Source organism: Notechis scutatus, chromosome 4 (assembly GCF_049901735.1).
Source record: "Notechis scutatus isolate UNSWTSFEM ecotype Mainland chromosome 4, rNotScu1.2, whole genome shotgun sequence".
NCBI classification, from domain to species: domain Eukaryota; kingdom Metazoa; phylum Chordata; class Lepidosauria; order Squamata; family Elapidae; genus Notechis; species Notechis scutatus.
The window spans coordinates 113,927,617-113,941,244 of record NC_142012.1 but is presented as its reverse complement, the minus strand read 5'-3'; the positions used below and the strand labels follow the sequence as shown (position 1 = coordinate 113,941,244).

The following is a 13,628-nucleotide window of genomic DNA, read 5'->3' as shown; positions in this document are numbered from 1 at the left end:
TATAATAGCTGTCATATTTGTATGTAAAGGTGATGACCCGGAAATATGTTGTCCACTAAAAAGATATTTTTGTTTTTATGTGAAAAACTGAATAAAATTTGTTAAAAAAAAAAAGAATCTCAGCACTGGATCGTTTTGCATATTTAACATGCCAGTACGGTTCCTACTAGGACCAAAAGTAATATTTGGATTTAGTGTAGCAAAAAAGAAACTGCACTTCAAAACACTGGGCTAACAAGACTAACACTGAACTTAAATGTATTAAATAAAATAAATGAATTTCTCTAGACAGAAAGAGTTACACTTTTCTAATTGGCATAAGACATGAAAATACATACTAAGATGAACCCTCTTTTCAATACATAACTGGTTCCTCTTCAGATCAAATTGATAAACAAGGACTTTAAGACCCGATCCCAAACAGTTAAGTATATTCTACTTAGCTTTGTTTAGATTTGATAAAAATGGTTAAATCTGCCATATTCGGATTTTATACATAAATTATGCTTGTTGGCATGTAACACCACTACATCATGGGACAAGGTGGACGCAGACATAAAAATGGAACTGAGAAAGAAGGTAATGGTGGTTTACGAGTTATTTTTTTGAACAAAGTCTGCTTGTACGGAAAATGTCAAATTGTTGGTTAATAACTAAAATTGCTAAGAGAGGCACAAATTGCCTCTCATACTAATTCAGGAAAGTGGCTCAATCCACCCCTACTATAAAATAGGGACCAAGGAGGTGGTGGACATGCAAGTTTTAGAGAGAACCCTTGGGTCCTTTCATCTCCACAGAATGAACTTTTCTTTCCAATCTCCACCCTGGTGTGCATGTCATTGGGTTCCCACACAACAGGCATGTCTGGGACATCAAAACAGCAAAATTTGACTGTCCTGTACTAAACAAGAGGAAAAGTGGGATTTAAAGATAGAAGCAGGAGCACACGATAACTATAAAATTACTGAATTAGCTAATCCGTGTGTCACCAGTTTTGTTTCTTTATTAGTTTAAATTCATTTTATTTCTCTAAACAATACCTTTTAAACCTGCAAGAATCCTTGAACACATTTTCTGGCACTAGGGAACTCCAGAAAACAAATCACAAACATGTTTTACAAGATTTACATCAAACAGCTAAGTCACAACAGGCAAAAAGCATTGTATGATGAACAAATTATTTAAAAACTTATTTCAAGTTTTTTTAAATTTTGTTTTTAATCACAATCTCTTATGAATCCCTAGTGATCTCTTGTGGAATCCATGGTTTAGGAGAGCCCCAGTTACAAAATCTACTCTGAATGCCGCCATCTGGGAATTTAGCATTTTCTGAATGTATCTATTTGGATATTTTGACATAATAATTGGTTTTAAGCATCAACCTCAAATTATAAAGATACAGTTTCTCCATGTTCTATGAATGGGAAACTTATTCTGTTGAATTTCTGTCTTATAAAACTATAAGACATATAGAATATTTTAGAAAAGTTATAGGACCTAATAAATAATAAAAAGGTAACTACAAATGGAACTAAGGGAGAAACTTTAGTTTTCTTTCCAATTAAAATTATACAAAGGGGCAGAATTAATAAAAAGTGAATAAATGATTGAAGTATCTATGAACATTATAAATGTATGAAAAATATCAAAATAGATACAGCCTGACAGACAAGTTTTAAAACTCACTAATTTTTAAATTTAATAGTAATACAGAAACAAAAACAAATACCACGTTTTCTGTGCGATACATTCTGTGGTAGTTTCAGAAATTCTCAACAAAAATATTAAATATAACAGATCTGGAAAGAAATAACTTGCAGCTGAAAGTGAGATCTAGTGCCAGCTACTGTACAGCAAGACAGACCAATCCAGAGGTAAATCCAAGGTTGTTATTTCATTCTAAAGTCATCTTGACCAACAAAATGTTTCCAGCCATTTGGATTTTATCAACAATTACTTATGACTAATGATCATTCTGGCTGGGTTAGAAAAGCTGAAGTTCAAATCATCTTGGAGAAAGTTGCCTGATATCTTCTAGCATGGAAATGATATTGTTAACTTCCAGTTCCCATCAGTCTTCCTTTATACACACACGATAATTGGAACTGCAGTCCAAAAACACCTGGAGGCCACATCTTGCCCAACCACAGAAGCTTGGCATATGATGTAATGCTCTTCATTTGTAACTTAGCACTGAACTATGAATAAAAGGCTGTTAGTGAACAAAGATGACAGCAAGAGATAGACCTAAACTTTAGCAATTAAGTGACATCCTGAATCATTTAGGCAGTACAAATTAATTTGTAAACCTTAAGGGGTAAAGGAGAGAATCCCTATCCCCACCCCATGTTGAGAGTTTAAAAAGAAATATTTCTTACATTTTTTAAAAAATCCTGCACTTTCTCTTTCTAACAAATGTGAAGTATTTTAAAAGCAGTATATTAAACAATAGGATTACAATTTTACAAAGAAATTTACTAGCTATAGAAGTTATAATGTATTATTTATTTCTAAATAAATTATTTCATTTATTTATTATTTCATTTCTATTAAATTTTGTATTAAATCAAATTAAATTTGTTTTAAATTATTAAATCAGTATTCTGATGTCGAAAAATACTGCAGAATATCCTTAGGTGTTAGTCCAATCTAGTAGAATATCTAATATATTGCTCCCACCAGATATATACAACACCTCTGCATATGTTCACATCTTTTTCTCCTGAACCAAAGTAAATATGAGGTTATTCACTTTTATTAACTGAACATAAATACATATATCGTGATACATTAGAGACTGTGATGGGTGGAAATAAAATGCTACCGTGTAACAATGTATACAATTGCTAATTAGGAGGATGATTTGAATAATAGTCATATCCTGCTAAGTTATGTCTGTGCATTATTGTTTTTAAGGGAGATCATTTTGACACAGGCAATGATTTACTAAATAACAGAAATTCTCATTCCTTATAAGATGCTTTCTAGGGTTGAAGTGTTTTTGTAGTGTTTAAATATTTTTTAGTGAGTACTCAAAGAACATTTTAAATAAAACAATTATGTCCTCTATGCTTATAATAAATACAGATATAGGGATAAAATTTTCCAATACTGTAATACATTCTAGCAAATGGAGCAGTAACTGATGGGAAAAATTGAATTCTCAGTTTAGAAGGAAAGCATTACATAATTTGGTATAGCACTTTTTTTACAAAGTAAACAGGGGCATAGTACTGTTTATATAACTTTGTAAACTATACTTTTAAAGATTTAATAATGTAAAAAAGCTGTAATTATAAATGTATATGTAACATTAATACTTTAAACATATACACTGAACCTTAGCATGTATTGCATTAAAATATGAGTTTTAGGATAAATCATTCTGTGCACCAAATTTCTGTGTCATTATTCATTATATTTATTTCCTATCTTTCTCTTCAGGCACCAAACCATTAAAAATGCTTACTTTCATCTCCCACCGTTGTACTGTAACGTCATTCCTTGCAACTACAAAAAAATCCACCTCAATTTCTGACGCATGTAACCTTTGTTGAACAACCCTTGAGAAAATTCTCTGTCGACAGAATCTTTCTAACCCACTGCTGGTCAATATAATCACAGAACCATTTTTTCTCTTTAAGAAGCACACAACTGCTAATTCATTTTAGATATAGTATATGTACTACCTCATTCTAGCAGGATAATCTCATAATGGACATCAGTGAAGAGAGAATTAGTGGAAAAAATATTAATAAAACAATTTAACAAAATCTCCGATTTTTTTTTCTGTCCGTGCACAGAGTCAATTTTATATTTTATTTCTACCAGTATCCAGCCTGAGCAGCTGGAAACAAAATTTTAGGAATCTCCCTGAGAAATTGAAGGAATTATCTCCTATATTTTTTTTCCAAACAGAAAAATGTGCATTTGTGACACTTCCTTTAAGGAAACACTAGCAGATAATAAAAAAGGAAATGAATCAGAAAAAAAATGATTTCAGTGTATTTGTTCTTTCAATCACAATTTATTTAGCATTTGCTTTGGGCAAAATGCTTTGAATTCTTTTTTTCACTAGCCCCCTGATGGTATGCTTGAGGAAATTCCATGGCTTCTTCTTTGTTTCCTTCTCCTCAACTAGGATAAGATTACAGGAATTCAGTTGTGAGAATTCACAAGTGGTCACATCTGTCCCCAAAAAAACTGTGAATGTGAAAACTGAGGAACTGTAAGCTGAAGTTGGGGAAAAAAGCATCTAACAGAGAAAACAGAACATTGAAGAATGATTGGGAGGGAAGGGGGACAAAGGAAATTAAAAAAAACAAGCAAAAAGAGATGACAGAGAACAAAGAGAGAAAGTAGTCAGAAGGAAAGGAGAAAAAAAGAGGTAAGGAAAGAGGAAGAGCTGCCCTCCCCCACCCAAAATATTTCCTACCTCACACAGGGAGAAAGTAAAGAATATTTGTATGGATGAATATTTTTATTACAGTCACTGACCGGACAAGCAATTTGTTTTTGCAAACAATAATCGGTTAATAATAAAGTAAAAACAAAACAAGATAAAAATCACTATTGGTTAAGTGTTTGTCAGTGAATAATCAAAGTCTGCCTAATTTTATAGGAAGCATAATACAATTTAGCTACATTCAAAAAGACTGAATCAGAAGACATTATATACGGGAGTGGGAGTCTCTGTGGTTAAACTGGGAGAAGATTAAAAGACAATGTTATTTGAAAATTCCAGTCTGGCTATCAACTATTGAAGCATTTTCTTATCCTATATTATACAAAAAGGAACAAACAGTTAGATATGGTGAAATATTGAATGAAAAGGGTGAACTTAAATCTATGCAAACGTTGCAAGAACAAGGTGTAAAAATGAATTGGTTTTCATATACGCAAATACATTCAAGGTATGATAAAGATTCTAAAATAGAAGGTTTCTATGATAAACTGACTGATTTAGATAAGATTTTGACAGGTACTGATGAAAAGGTGATTAAAAAATTGTATGGATATTTATTAGAAATTAAACTTGAAGAACAAGTTAAAGAAACAATGATTGCTTGGGGGAAGAATTTTGGATATGGGATTGATCTAGAGAAATGACAAAAATTGTGGCCTTAAAATTATAAAATGACAATGTCAACAGCATATAAAGAAAATTTGTATAAGATGTTTTACAGGTGGCCTTTCCCCTGACAAGAATAGCAAGAATGTTCAAGAACAAATCTGAAAAATGTTGGAAATGTCATCAGACACCTGGCTCATATTACCATATGTGGTGGACTTGTGCGGATGCTAAAAAATATTGGACTAAAATCCACACGTGGTTGGAAAAAAATGACAAAAAAGCATATAGACTTGAAACCAGAGATATTTTTATTGGGAATTTTACCTGAAATATATAGTAAAGAATTGAAATATCTGATTGTAAATGTATTAACAGCGGCTAGGATTGTATTTGCCAAAAACTGAAAAAATGAGAAAGTACCATTACAGGAGGAAATCATTAAGAAAATATTGGAATGTGCTGAAATGAGTCGATTGACATTTGAAATCAGAGAACAAGATGATAAACAATTTTATAAAATTTGGGATCTATTCTATCAATGGTTAGACAATAAAACATAGTAATGAAATATGTAGATTCTTAGAAAATAATAAATATATAAAGATGTATTCTTTTCTTTTTATACCTATAAAATGATTGTAGGATAGATTTGAGATGATAATATGAACTGTCATAAAACAAATTAAGTAAAATATGGATTATTTCATAAAACATGAATGAATAAAAGTATAGTCAAATGATTGATTAACAATGATATTAATGTATTTAATATTTGATTGAAAATATGAGAATATATACAATGTAATTGTAATTGAAGACTACGAAATGGAAGCACAAAACAATTCGTAAACCAACCAACACACTGTATGTATATATATGGAAGATGGCTTGATGTTTTTATGTTTTGTTTGTCTTAAAAACCAATTAAAAAAAAAAAGACTGAATCATACTGATCTAATAATAACAATTGTACATAAAAAGACCAGAATTTTTCAGGCATTTTATAAGGTGATAGATGGAGCCCTTATAGAGGGTAGAGTATATCAGGACATGAGCTGTATTTTCAATAGTCCCTTGTTCACAGGGACACAATCTCAGCTCATAGGGGACTTTCTTGCATCATCCCTCCAAAACTGCTGTGGCAATAAAGAATGTTTATGCTTCTCCTCCAGCAAAGATAGCAATCCAGGTAGTCCTCGACTTACAGCCATAATCATGCCCAAAATTTATGTTGTTAAGTGAGACATTTGTTAAGTGAGTTTTGCCCCATTTTATGACCTTTCTTGCCACAGTTGTTAAGTGAATCACTGCAGTTGATAAGTTAGGAACATGGTTGTTAAGTGACTTTGCTTGTAAGAAGGTTGTCAGAAGGTTGCAAAAGGTGATCACATGACTGTAACGGTTGTTAGTATGAACCAGTTGCCAAGCGTCTGAATTTTGATCACATGACCATGGGGCTGCTACAAAAGTCGTAAGTGTGAAAAATGGTCATACCTCACTTTTTTCAGTGCCGTTGTAACTTTGAACGGTCACTAACTGAACGCTTGTAAATTGAAGACCAGCTGTATAATAAGATTAATTAATAAATGTACTTAGTGTTAAATTCTTATCATGTTATGAACATATTTAAAGCAACCAAAGAAAAAATTTACTAGCAAATGACAGATGGGTTCAATTTTAATTATATACATGTAGATAGATAGTCATCTATTACTGTTTGGCTGGCTACTTTACCTGCAGTTCAGAACTTCACCATTTCACAACTAAGGAGATTTTTACATAGGAATCCAAGACCATTAATTTTAAAATGAAAGAGATTCAAAGTACACCTTTCTACCCTTGTATAGAAATTTCTGACAATATCAGTATCTTTCAAAAGTACACTGTTGAGCATACTTGCAGAAGATAAAACTAACCTGAACATATCCCCTTCCAACAACGGTGGATACACTTTCGACGTATAAAGTGAAAACTCACAAAAATACTGTACCTTTATGAAAATGAAGAAAACATAAATGCTTTCATATATTGGAATATTCATTTGCAAGTAGAAGAGGTTCACATTAACAAGAAGTGGGTTGGCTTTGTTAACTTGTCCGATAAATCATTACACATACCAAAGTCATACATTTTCAAACGATGCTTGTCCTAAAGCCATTAGCTGCAGAGATAATACCTATTTTTCTCAAAAAGTAGCATTTTATGTCATCAGTGTAAAAGAAAAAATATATAGACAAAAATAGGACAACTTCATCTAAACGCCATATCAAAAGTTAATAAGGAAACCAAACAATGTAAAATTAAACATTTAGTGGGCAGACTACTCAGATTAATCTGACATGATTCATCCTTGTTCAATAAGCAAACTGTGATGGTTAAACAGACTCTGTTATAGGGACATTAGATAGTATTTTGCTACCAGAGGATGACTTTAAACATGCAACATTCAGTGGAGTCTCTGTACCCAGGAAGAAAGAGGTAAAAGATATACATACAATTCTTATAAAAACATCTTTTAAAAAATTAAAATATTTTTTTGTATTATTTCTTTTCAGTTGTGATATCTTTTTTTATGCTGAATATGCTGAAGACTTTGGAACAAAATGTGCATGAAACAAAATTAGCACATGAAGATTTCCTGCAATCATGCACAGACAATAAAACTCTTCCAGTTGCTGATACTCTGTAATTACTATTATTTTCTGAACAGCTCCATGTACAATAAATAGAATAATTTATTGTTTACATGCGTAAAACTAAGTATTCTTTTTCGAAGAAGAAATCTTTTGCCTCAGTGTTAAAAATAAAATGGATCTAGAGGAAATTGGGCAGTAGGGCTGCGGGGGAAGGTGTCAATTCTTCAAAAGAGTAAGGTATTATTCTGATTGGATTTTTTTTTTACAAAAACAGCTGTGGGACAAATTGTAACTAGAAGTTCAACCTTGCTGCCATTTTAAAGCTTAGTAGAAGAACTTGATTCACAAAAGAAAAGAGAATGGAGAAATGTGTTTTTCTTGTAGAATCAAGAAGAGATTTTGGGGTTCAGGCCAAGAATGATTTGACTTCCAGCCTAGTATTTTTGTCTGTATTTCACAGCTTACATTAATAGGAATGTTGTGTCTTCTCTGTTTCCCAGGAATCTCAACACAACTGAGATTTCTGGGAAGGGAATGTGGAAGACTCTTCTCCCTATTTTCCAGTCCTGCTCCTAAAATACCAACTATACCATCACTGACAATTTTCTGCAATACTGTTCAACCCTGAAAGACAAGAATTCTTTTGATCCAGAAGAGACCTTCGGATGCTTTGGGGTCTATTCCGAAAAGAGTTCTATCATCATTCAGCCTCTAGGTGGAGATTCATTTGGTTGCAAGCATTACTAACTATATAGCCTGCTCAATATAGAGACCTGAGTATTGATTTGAAACAGACCCTGGTTGCTGTTTCAAAGGGAAGTTATGGCTATTGGGCCTTGCAAGTAGCAAGTCTTCCAGATTCAAGACACATAACCATATGAAAGGGGGGCAGAGAACTTATGGGCACGCAAAATGACCCAGGACCTGTGGATTGCCTACTCTGTCCCAGAGGAAGCTGCTCCTGCACATAGCTTTCTAAGCAATCCCATTTAGCACCATGCTAGAAAGCACCATTCTCATCAATTAGCTATTATTAGCTTTAATTACCTCCAATTAGGATTTATCACAGAAGATGCAAAACCAGATACCTTATTCAATTTTTCAGAAATCTCTTGTGGGAAAAGGATTTAAGCATTTCTGCTTCTTTTTGTATTATGTATGTCACAGGATAGTCTTTTTCATAGAATCATAGGGCTGGAAGGTACCTCAGAGGTCTTCTAGTTCAGTGGTTGCCAACCAGTGGGCCGGGGACCACTGGTGGTCCGCAAGAAAATTTTGGTGATCTACAGAGAAATGTTCCCCCCCAAAGCAATTAATCCAGGATACGTGGGAACACAAGTCTGCACCGCCCACATGGCCCGCCCACCCACTGGCGCCCATCCTTCGGTCAAGCACAAGCCTTACCTTGAGTAGAATCACATGAGCTAAAACTGGAAGGAAAGACCAACAGTGGGGGAGGAAATCCGCTCCGGGGGCGGCTTGCTGATGTTGGTAGGAAAGTCAGTCCCATATTCCAGAGCTGCAGTAGTCACAAGACTGGCCCTTTGGTCATCCCAGAGCAGCTTCTCCAGTCCATGGCAGGCCGGTGCATCTGGTGGAGGAGCAGCTGCTCTGGGATGATCAAACGGCCAGCAAAACGCACTCCCACCGAACTGATAGTAACACCATTTGAATCCCATCCCTGGTCCATGGGATTTAAAATTATAAGTTTGGTGGTCCCTGAGGTCCAAAAGGTTGGTGACCCCTGTTCTAGTTCAACCCCCTGCTCAAGCAGACCCTATATCAGACAAATGGTTGTCCAGTCTCTTCTTGAAAGCTTCTAGTGATTGTGCACCCACAACTTCTGAAGGCAAGTAATTCCTCTGATTGTTCAAACTGTCAAGGAATTTCTCCTGTTATTTAGGTTGGTTTTCTCCTTGATTAGTTTCCATCTATTGCTTCTTGTTGCCATTGCTTTTGATGCTTTAGAGAATAGGTTGGCCCTACTTTCCTTTATGGGAGCCCACAAATATTGTTATCATATTGCTCCTAGTCCTTCTTTTCATTAAACTAGATGAAACATTCCAGAAAAATATATACATTTCCCCCAAATCAAAGTCCTCACAATTTTTAAAAAGTTTTTGTTTTAATATCCGTCTGCATTTTTTCCTTTCCATCCTTTTACTTTCTGTATATTCCTCCAATTCTTCTTCTTATGTATGCATCTCTCTGTCTCTGTGTATGTGTGTGCACATATTCTGTATTCTTTCCTTCTTTCCTCTTTCCAATCAGTTATAGACAATATTGAAATATTTTAACACCCTTTTGTCCTCTCACTACAGGCTACTCAAACAACTTCAGTAGCCTAGATCCATATAAAACCTCCCAACTCACTGACTTCTTGCTCTGCATTGTGCTGATATAACTTTCTATACTAATCCATTCTTGGGTTTCAGGGTTATTCTAAAATGAACAGGATAATATGATCCCAATATATAATCGAATATTTAAATTAGATCTGCTTCGTTTGACCTCCCCCCCCCAGGACATTTCAGTTTTGCAATCTCATTGCTAACTTCTCATTTGATCTGATTGTTAATCAGTCTACGTATTTCCCATGATTTGGCCCTGATATCACATTAAAAATGGCTTTTCTGTGGTAAATATTATTGTTCCAGATTTGCCACAGCACTGCCAGTTACTAACATATTGACACATAAACCTCGAAGGCTAACATAGCACAAACTTACCTGATTCCTATCAATGTGTCACTAAAATTTCCCCCCTTTGAGATTCCCTACTGAAATCACAACAATGAACCATCTGTAAATCTCTCCAGTGTCCAACATAACTGCCAGAAAAAAACTTCAGTCCAAGGCACATCTGCCTGTTATTTTTTTTTCCAGTGTATTAGCAAGTCAACAGATGGTGTATTTTCCTTTTAAGGTGCTGTTTTTCTTTCCTATCATGCATAATAAAACAGATGATGGAAGCCACACCGTATTTACCCTTAAGTAGCTTTCCAAGAACAGATATGACTAGAGCAGAGAAAGCATGATACAGTATAAAGGCTCGTTTGTTAAGCTGTTCTGGACTAATGGATAGTTTATCATACAGATTATTTTGAATCACAGGTTACAAATCATTTGGTTTGGTGTCTTTGCTTTGATTCCCCCCGTCATTTTCATTTCCTTAAAATGTTTATTTATTTTTAAAAATGAATGTTTATAAAAATAAAATAAATGCACAATTAAATCAAAGAAGTTTAAATACTCAAGATAGCTGAATATGTGAAAAATGCTTGAGATTAATGTTTAAAATTCAGCAACTGTGACACTAATCTTATAAATACGTATTAGATTGCTGCAGCTTTATGACTGAAAAAAAAATATCTCTGCCATCAGGCAATGGCCAGAAAGCTGTATTTCCTGACTTGCTCTCTGTGTATGTGACAAGTGCCATCATTTCCACAGGAGATTTAGTGGTGGATGGGTGAGGGTGATGATATTGTGGCCCAGCATATGGAGAGCCCCAGGTTGAGGAAAGTCAGTCGAAGTATATGAACAGATTGCATTGGGAATACATTATTTTTTTAATAGTGAGCTTGAAGCCTTTTATAGCAAAAAAAAAAAATGCAAAAAAATTGCAAATTATTACAGTGATAAATGTCAGAATCACAGCAAATGTACATAAGAGTTACAAATGCCAGTGCCATCATTAACTCAATCCATGTAATATTGTTGATGCTCTTCACTGAAGGAATGACAATCTGAATTGACTGTATCAATACATACTATTGTATTCATATAGTTTCTCATGGATCTTGGCAGGCCATTCAGATTAAAAGAAAATAAACATGCAACATTTAAAAATGCATGCATTACTCTGATGACAAGACTATTCCTTTCTACAGCATTTATGCACTGTTGGAAACCTATTTCCAAGCAGCATTTTCAGTTCAGTAAAAATGTATCAAAAATTTGGCTATGCCAGCAGGAATGTCTTGTCTTGTTGCCAGTAAATTAATTGATAATGCATATCAAACATTATACTTAGATATAATTAGTACAAGAAGTTTTATTGCTGGTTCATTACTCCAATCTTGATTGTTAAACGAATAATTGCTTAGCTGTAAAAATCTAGAAAATAAACAGATTGGATTCTTCTTCCATATGCAGTGGCAATGTTGCAAAGCTTAACAATACTGGACAGAACTTCATCATAGAATCAAAAAATTTCAGAAGTCATAATCCCATTTTTATTATGATTTTATTAAACAGCTGAACCACATATGTCTTTAAAATTTGCTAAATTGGCAATATGTATGGTAAAAGCTGTGGAAAATTTATATGCTCTTTATTGGGAAAAATTGATTTCCCCTAGGGAAGAATAATTAATCAAATTTTGGGAATATTGTTTGGATGTCTAGAGTTAACTTCATATTAAAAAGTAGGTCTGATGTAGAATTCAATTTTATTTGGAAACATTTTCAGATTTTCAGATCCCAAGCATGAAAATGTGTTACATCCAAAATTACATTTTAGATGTTGTATTTTACTTGATGCATAATCTAAAAATATTTTGCCTGTTGCCTTAATATAGTATTTATTGTCTACAGTTTTCCTCCCTTCTTTCTATTGACTCCAATTAGTTTAACTGGGTATATTTAAAGTTTAATAGAGACATATTTTAATTTAGAAATTGGGTCTGTACCTTTCCACTGATTGGAATGGGAAACTGGATCTGTACTTTTAAGCTTTTAATAATGCATTGTAGTAATGTACTAGAATTTTAATTGGGAAATAAAATAAACTGGAAATGGAGCGTTGGAAAAATCATCAGCTCAGAACCCCAATGACTTACTTTCTTGTATCATAAAAGACACTCTGGGAGAGTATCTTCAATAGATTTGAGTGGTTTAAAATGTTAAGCCACCTACAATTATAAATCTCTTGCCTTGCTACAGCTCATAAGCAAAATCACAATTGCTGCTAGCTAAGGGTTCTATTCGTCATTCAGTAAATGGACAGAATTCTTGGGACAAAAATAACTATATAACACCATTAAGTAATATTTAAAGATTGATGGAATTTCATGGTAGATCTAGAATAATCAATCCCATCTGTGTATTCCGTTAATTATTACTGATTCTTTAAATATACCAGAAAAAAAGTGAAAAACCAAATGGACATAGCTGTCATTTGATTTCAGCTTCAAGAATCTTACATTCATGTGTGTTTTGGCTTTGAGCACAGAAGGTCTAATATAAAATATTATCGTTGAATGATGAATGTGTGTGTGTGTGTGTATGTGTGTGTGTGTGTTATTTATTGAGGGACTACTGTCATGGCAGCACATCTTATGCCAATGTTTCAATAAAATGAAATGTCATTGAGTAAATATTATCTTCAGCCTGTCCTATCTTCTCCACTTTTTAAACTAGGTAGGTGTAATATATGACTAATGTGGACTTTTCCAATTAAATATTGAATTGGTAGCTAATGTTAATATACTTTGAAATATAATCAACAATATTTAATTTGTAGTTAATGTTAATATACTTTGAAATATAAGCACAAGTCCTAACCATCTTGCTAAAATTATCAAGAAGTGTGAAGGTCTATTCTCTGACAAAGACTTGTTAGAGAATATTTCTTCAAATATCATTAACAGATAAGGAAAATCCTTTATTGTCTTCACCAAAGTGCTGTCCAGGGTACTGATCATAAATCTTAAAGATCACATATAAACTCTTATTTATCCATTTACATTATTTATTTTATTACATATCTATTTTGAATTATAAGACATTTTCAGGAAGCACACATGAGGGTTTTCCTGTTTTATCCTCCCAACAATTATTTGACATAGAATAGTGAGAAAAATTGACTACGTCAGTTGCTCCATCACACAGTATCAGCATTCTTGGGGAAACCAAA

General features: G+C 33.5%; 1 long non-coding RNA gene across 1 annotated transcript in view; it reads left to right on the top strand.

Annotated features, from left to right (window-relative positions):
- The window catches only part of LOC148130871 (uncharacterized), a 53,169-nt gene extending 50,436 nt beyond the window's left edge, over positions 1 to 2,733 (top strand). Inside the window, exon 3 of the long non-coding RNA XR_015749400.1 lies at positions 2,683 to 2,733. This is a non-coding gene — a long non-coding RNA (uncharacterized LOC148130871). The remainder of the gene's footprint in view (positions 1 to 2,682) is intronic.
- The last annotated feature ends 10,895 nt before the right edge of the window (positions 2,734 to 13,628 follow it).